This window comes from Tigriopus californicus, chromosome 5, assembly GCF_007210705.1.
Source record: "Tigriopus californicus strain San Diego chromosome 5, Tcal_SD_v2.1, whole genome shotgun sequence".
Lineage (NCBI taxonomy): Eukaryota > Metazoa > Arthropoda > Copepoda > Harpacticoida > Harpacticidae > Tigriopus > Tigriopus californicus.
The window spans coordinates 14,232,319-14,240,626 of NC_081444.1; positions in this window are offsets into that span (position 1 = coordinate 14,232,319).

Genomic DNA, 8,308 nt, shown 5'->3' on the forward strand with positions numbered 1-8,308 from the left:
CGATTTCGTACCCTACTCGTGCTACTCAACGATACATAACCATAATTCATGCGAGAATGCGTGTTCAACGAGGTCTAGTTTTGTGAGGGCTCGCTGATCCTGATTGGTTCTCAACTCCTTGTAGTTCTAGCTGGTTGTCCATCCTGATGAGAGATGCGCAACAATATAACCCTTCTTCCACATACAGTGTTTCCCACTGCATACTTGAAACGGAAAATTCCAAAAAACGATGACCTTTTTTTGCTAGATTTTTATAGATCTCAAACTTCAGCCAAAACAGAGGCTAACTATTTTCTAATTAGATATACTTAGAGAGGTTTAAAATCAGTTTCATGGCGTCGTTTTTGCCGTAACTACCTTTTAACATAGTGTCATTTTCATGACAACAAATCATTAGAGTATGGTTTTTACTTTCTATTTGATAATCTGGCATGAATTATCATGAAGCTCATTACTTGACCTCGAAAACTGAACTTTTTACTACTTGAATTTAAGCCAACCTTGTTTCAAACTTCGATTGCAAGCAATTTTTGCCATTTTTCAACTTTTACCATGTCTTATGGTAAAGCCCTGGATTATACAATAAAAAGATTATATCAATTGAATAATTTGTTGTGCAATTCTAGCCTGTAGGACTGAGGATCTCCATTTTCGACTTGCTGCCAACACCCTTCGTCTCCCTTCACTTCAAATGTGTTTTCAAGGTCTAGTAAATGATGACCCATGTGGAATTAAACATCGAATTTAACTCCTTCAGTCAGTCAGCTGGGCATAAGAGAAAATGGCTGATTAGAACTCGATTCAACGAGCCAACTTACACATGAAGAATGAAGAATCCTTAATGCAAGCAAGACGTGTGATTCGTCCATAACGTTGACAAGGGTGAACGGTGGTTGGTTTCAATGAATGTTAGTACCATTGACGGCAACGAGTTTAAGCTATGGGACCTTTTCAAAGTACCACACCATCAATAATTGCAATGCAAGAACTATTATTGCAATTAGATAAGGTTGATATTAGCTTCGAGCATTACCAATTTGAATACCTAACGAGGATAGGAAAAAATTGAGGCTGAGTGGGAATTTTGCTCCACGACTCCATTTTCTGTTGAGAGTGTCCTCAGCTTTTAGTTTATTGTTTAATGTGTATTGTAACATCACTCAAGGCACCAAAAAATGATGAAAGAAGAGTAATGGTTTTAAATTTGAAATGGTAAAGACGCAGGTTCAAAATTAAATAAGATCAAAGGTAGAGAAATAAAAGATGACAGGAGTCATGCGCCAAAGAATTTGACTACACATTAAGTTTAAGTGAAAATACTTTTCACTGGGGAGTGATTGCATGTTTGCTGTGCGGCAGTAAATTGATGTCTAAAAGTCCACGTTTAATCAAGGCCAGACTAGAGCACAGTCTTAGGTACAGCGGCAAAAAAATCCACAATTTCACAATGCGAACAAAAAAAGCTCCCCTCTCGTACTTTTGAACGTATTAATTGATGTTTTCAATGTTCATTTTTTCTGCAAATATGTGGTTGACCACTTTGAGTCAAAAGGAATAGAAACGTCCATTTACTTCATCTTGTCTCTTGATTTGCCACCGACAGCAAATATTGGCAACGCTATTGAAAAACTTGACAAAGTGGTCGGGCTTTGACAATCAGAGCACCTATTTTGTGTGGCAATTCTAATGCTGACTTTTTGAAATACAACTCCAAGTCAAATTAGTATAACAAATTTTTGATTTGTCATGAGTTGCATCCTTTTATTAACAATCTACCTAAGATCAATGCAATCTCATCCACGCTAATTGGCAACATTTTCAGTAACGTTAAAACAAATTGTAAATGTGGCATTCCAATAACCGACGTACGCGTAAGTGACTACTTCAGCCCATTTGTTTTCCTTGGCAAACAGGCAAAAACACCCTACGTTTTGCTCCCAAAAAGATCTACAGGATCTACACTGCTCCAAACAACGGATCATTGACTATCGCAACCAAGAACCTAATAAGGGAAAGAAATGCGCTCTCAAAAAGACAGCGGGGACAGTGAGACAGAAACTGATGAAGGAGTTCAAGAAACTGCGAAACCAATGCACAAATGCGTACGTCAAGATACCACAAAGTGGTTTGCCCAAGAAGTTGAGCGGCGAATAATCAATGTGTTGAACGGTAAATCAAACCAACAAGACCCAAAATGTTAGAGGATTTGTTGGAAAAAGGATTCAGAATCCAATAGAAATGTCAGAGTGTCTGGTGAATTTCTTTGATTCCAAGATAATGACGGTCAAATCAACGGTCTAAGAAACAATCAAGCCAACGGACAAACTACTTCTTTGTAGAGGAAGAATTGTTGATGGTTTTGCTTTCCGGCCGGTCAACAGAAGAGAGATCGATGATCCCATTAAGTCGTTGAAGTCATCTGGAAGTGCAGGAGTTGATGGACTTTTTTTGCGGACTTCCTTACCGCTACCGGAATTGGAATCCCAGCAGTCCAAGACGAGAAGATTATTCATTTTACTTGACTTTTATTTATATATATTAGCTGATCGAAGTTGATCGACCAACAAATTGGAGTTGACTGATCTGGCTAATCTTTGAATATAAGGTTGATCCGGAATTTTGGTCAAAAACTTGTGCAAGTCTGACTTAAACCCTGCTACTGGATCAACGCATACATAAGCCCTACGAATATTTGAGGGCAGCAAATTGAACAATTAAGGAGCCCAAGAAAGAAGAGAGTTGGACTTCATTCTTTTTGTGGAAAGACCATCAAAATGCGCCATCCAATTCCGGCGGAGCCTTTGCTTCAACTGGTGAACCAATCGTTTTTAACTGGGGAGTTCCCTGAGGACTGGAAGAAGGCGAAAATTACACCCATGTTCAAGGCGGGGAGTGCAGAGGATGTGGCTAACTATCGTCTTGTGGCCATTCTGTCTAAGGTGTTGGAAAAGGTGGCTCAGACACAGATCCTCGAATATATTGAAGAAAGTGGGATCTTACCACATAATCAGCATTGCCTTCGGAATGACCACTCCACTTTTAAGGCCGTTTGCAAGGATGGTCAGTGAAGCGACTCGGTTATGTGGAGAAGGAAAAGTTGGGCTTTTGCAGTTTGACCTCTCTTCTGCCTTTGATACCTTGGACTGGGGCATTCTGGTCAAGAAATTGCGGATATATGAATTTCATTGGAGGGCGACAAAATGGGTGTTGTCCTATCTAACAGGAAGGAAACAATGTGTTGAAGTGAGTGGATGCAGGTCCAGGTAGAAGGAAGTCTCTTGCGATTCTCCCCAGGGTGCAGTTTTGTCGGCTCTCTTGTTCTCGTGTATGTGGCTAACTTGCCTCTCTGGATCACCGGATCAAGGATAACTAAAACTTTCTGCTTTGCTGATGACACTACCATCATCGTACAAGCCAATTCTCGTGAGGAGCTCAAAACTGCATTAGAGAGGACATCCCGTCAGGTGATGGATTTCATGGCAAGTAACGCGCTGACAACAAATGCCTCCAAAACCAAACTGATTTTGCTTGGCAAGCAGGAACGAGCAGTATCGCCTATGTCCATAAACATTGATGGAAGTATGGTTAAAGAACAAATGGGTTGCAAGATTTTTGGTGTTCACGTACAAAGGGATCTAAATTGAAATACTCATATACGCACGGTATGCCAAGGATTAAAACAAGGTCTAGGCCTACTCCGCCTCCTCTTACCTAAAATCAATAGGAACAGGCTCAGGCCGGCTATGGAATCCCTGAATATTCCTCGTTTGAGGTACTGTCTGTCCTTATTTTTCAAAACATCCGGCTTTTATGGAAACCAAGCACATACTTTTGGAAAACAAGATCAGATCCAGAAATGCTTCAACAAGGTTTTGGCGAATACATCGGTGTTAAACAAGCGGATAGAGTGTCGAACCAAGAGCTCCACCAACGATCAGGTTTTTTGTCAATAAACCAAATGGCCATCAAAAGCACCTTACTGGAGGTCTGGAAAAGCATTCATTGGGGAGGCGGAGGGTTGGACGGCTTATTTCGTTCGATTGGTGACGTCCGAGCGGAGGAGAACATTGCGGGAGGTATTCTCCTACTCTGCGAGAAACAAGGGGGTTTGAGAAAGGAGACATTTATTACCAGAAAAATGACGCAGTGTTGGTCCAGCAGGCGTTGTCCTTGTGGAACGCCTTACCATCGGCCACTCGTTCCATCCAATCTAAAAGAAAGTTCAAAAGAGCCATACACGCCTTCATCAAGTCTGTCCCTCTGTAGGGAAGAAAAAAAGGGGATAAAACTGTGCTTCCTAATCAAATTTGCAATTCCTGTCTTTGTTTTTTTCTTCTCCTGTGCATGCACACACTATGCAAAAGTACACTGGTGCTTTCCAAAGATCAAATAGATTCTGGGCATCAAAATCTTCAAAACCTGTACTATGCGAGCTCCAATTCAGAGATCCTGTATATACAATAACATCAGTATGAAACATAATTGTGCCATAATGACGTGCAAATATGTCGCAACAAACACACTTCGGCAATTTTGGCCGAAACAAAGTGGAATTTTTGAATCAAACTCCCGAAGATTGTACTAGCTATTTTAACAATAAATTGTAGTCTACTTTTTACAAAGCATGTCCGCCACGGACCAAGAACCCAGCTGATGAAATTCTAAGAAAAAACCCTGGATCCCTACTGCAATCCCAAATGAAGTCTCTCGCCATTTTAAAGAAAAGCCCCCCCCCCCTTGACAAATAAATCTCAATCCTCCAAATACTCTAGCACCTGCTAAAAATAATTAAGGCTGCTAAGGAAAAGTATTGGGTTGAACTTTCTCATTCTAATCAGAGCGACTCGAGAAGTATGTGGAAGGGATTAAAAACGTTACTCAAACGCAACATCAAGTCAATATCAGTCCAGCACAACTTAAGGTTAACAATAGAAATATGTGTAACAATATCCTCAATTTGGATCTAGGCCGACACTTTCTACCTCCGAGGCGGTTCGTAACTTTTTACAAACTGTTTCGAACAAATCCAATTCTAAGTATCCCGTTGCCGCGCTCATTGACCTTTAGAAACCTTTGACTCCATAATCTACAAACTTTTATTCGCAAATATGGATACAGGGGATGTGTAGTGGTGAGGCGAGTCTGGCAAAAGTCGGACTCGTGCGAGTCCTATGATTTTCTGACTTTTTGCAGGACTTGCCGAGTCCAAACTCGAGTCTGCATAGGTGTCGAGTCTTCTACTGGACTCAGTCAAATAAAAGACTCATCTTGTTTTTACTAAGCTAAACAAGGCCAATGAAATCACCATTCTACGGCTGCACTCTTACGAAGAAGAGCCCATTTTCTGACGAAATTTATAGAATATTTATATGACGAGTCCCGACTCGCGTCCTTTCTAACGGCTAATTTCTCCAAAATCACGTAAAAAACTCGAGTGCACTCGTGCTCGAATCTGGACTTGCCCCAACACTACTAATGTGTTGAACTATTTAGATGGTAGAAAACAAAAGGAAGCGATGAATGGAAAATTATCTGAACCCCCCGCCGAGGTGATTTGCGGGGTACCCCAAGGCAGCATCCTGGGCTTACTTCTATTTTTAATTTATGTAAACGGCCTACTCAACGTGAAGTAACAATGTTTGCCGACGAGGCGACATCCCAACATTATGCCAATGACCTACTTTCCGTAGAACACGAAAATAGCCAGTGGCTCGGAGACTTAACCAATTGGTTTCAAATTAATCGGCTAGCTTTAAACTTCGATAAAAAAATTGATTTTATTTTCTACAAACAATGCATTTCATGACCTCATGATTACGGTAAACAATTTTCAGATAGAGCAAGCTGGGTGGAAGCACCGAAACAAATCTAATTTTTTGGCTTATTTTTAGACGATAAATTAAGTGAAAAGCACCATATAGGGCAGACAAAGAATCCGGAAGGATAACAGCATCCACTTTCTTTCTGGCAAAATAGTCTTAAGTTTAACCAATGATATTACGCAAATCAATGCATGTATAATGCTCTTATCAGGTGTAAGTAGGAATATGGCATGAAATATTTTTACATACATCTTCAACAACAAGCTTGAAAATATTCCAAAAGAGCGCTGTGCAACTTCAACGGCGTAAATAAGGCAATGGACGCGTTTTGTTGCTTTGAGTCTTAAAATGGCTTTAAATTGGGCTCAGGTCCACAATGAACGCGCAAGCCCAGGTCATCACAGGAAATGGCAGAAATTGGAGAGGTTAGTTTGGATGAGATTTTAATTTTTGTGCGTCGGGATCAAGCTTTGATAGTAGGGACCATATGCTATATTAAGAGCTCGATAAATTGTCCTGTTAAAGCGGTAAATATTAAATGCCTTTCCCTAATTGTCCTGTGCAGCAACGATACTGTTTATGGCTTGAAGGTGAAACGAATTCACGATAATCTGGCGCTTTTCTGATGCTGCTATTGTCTCGCCATCTAAGAGTCAAACTCTGAGTTACAGAAAGTGGCGGGATAAATCCAAAGAGGCGAGTAAGACAGGGAGTTCACAGAAGAAGGAAACCAAAAAAGAGTGCAGAATGGCTGCTCTTCCTTTTCTCTTCAGGCTAGATCCCTCTGAGGACCCTGATGTCTGAACCAGTACATAAATCCAAGAAAAAATCCATCAATTTATTAAATGCATCAATGGTAAAGGCCTAATGCTTAAACAAGTGAAGGCAACCGCTAACTTAACCATTCCTTAATCACTAGGGCCGGCCAAAACTTGCATCCTGGTTATTGCGCAAATTTAGCGCAAAAAACTTGCACCTCCGAGATTTTTCTCCAAATTTTGCAAGTTTTAGAGCAATTTTTGGCATTTCTCTGCATCTTAATTTGCATTTTGAGCCATTCAGCAAAAAATATCAATATTTAAGAAAAGTTTGAAAGAATCTTGGTCTAGTTTAGAAAGAAATGTCAAATTTCATTGCCCGATTCTTTTTTCAAATCTTTTCAACAAAACGCACTTTTTGTGCTTTAATGCCTTTGTATTTCATTCATCTAAAATAGCTCTTTCTACCTGAATTCAATGAGATGGGGCTTTCACACAAGGATCTTTTTTGGGATCATGAAAACGTTGCACTTGGTTGTCTCCTGCTCATATCTGGTATCGTCTTGAATTAAGTTAAAACCATTGTGGTTTCACACATGCAGACAAAAGGCGGGAACTGACGGAACAAATAAACTGAGGATCAAATCAATCTCATATTAGAGTGAGGATCAAAAACCGACATTTTAACAATTAACATTGAAGGAACCCAAAGAGAAGCAAGGGCTTCATTCATTGTTTTGACCATCCTGGATAGTTGGGAGGTCTCAAAATTGTAAACCTTTACATTCATTGGAATTGACTCTTAAAACCTGGTTGAGGAAAAAGCTCTTGCATATTTTTGAAGATGTATTGTAAAAGACACCTTCTGCACCTCCTTTAAATCCTGCATTGTCCCAATCTTCTAGTTTTGTTGCAAAAAAAGTACTTGCTCTCTAATTCTCATATTATTCCTGCTTGTCCTGTTGGCAAAAGCTCAAGCTTTTCCTGAAAAACCAACTAGAATCTCAATACTGTACACAAAAAAGGGTAAATATAGAGCCTTACTGATCTGGGCAAGGGGCAGCATGGACAAGGCAAAACCTGCAACCAAGCAAAGGCACCTTCAAATCCAGGTGCTGGCAGATATTATGATATGATTTTCCAATTCATCTACATGTTGTCTGATATGGAAGGCAAAAATAGTCCTTACAGACCCCCACAACGAGTTGATACCTATGTTTTTGAAAGTTTATTTGCAAATTTTTGTGCAAATTCGGTGGACGTTTTATGCAAATTTGGTGCATATAAATACCATATTTATCTGCAAGTTTTGGCCGGCCCTATTGATCACACTGAATGGGTTTTAATGTCTGTTTTGTTCAAAATGATGTCGAATTTGTAATTTTAAGCGAGTCACTTTTCAAGAACCCTTTGAACAGTAAATGATGATAGCCTCGGAAATTGATGGCGTCAAATTGAAAACGTTCAATTTGGTAGTAATGTTGTAATTGAGTGCAGGTACAGCCAATGTAACCTTAAATTAAATGAATAGTGCCTGCCGAAGTCTTGTCTTTTTGTATACTCCTATTGTGGAAATAAGCGTTAATTTACAGTCAGTACGCTGCAAACCTATGAACATTGTTTGTTTTGTATTATCATCATCTAAATCTAAAAGTCTGCACTATAAAATGTTCTTTTAACCTAACACCAATCTACTTCATCTTACCATTATAATTGACTAAATGGACA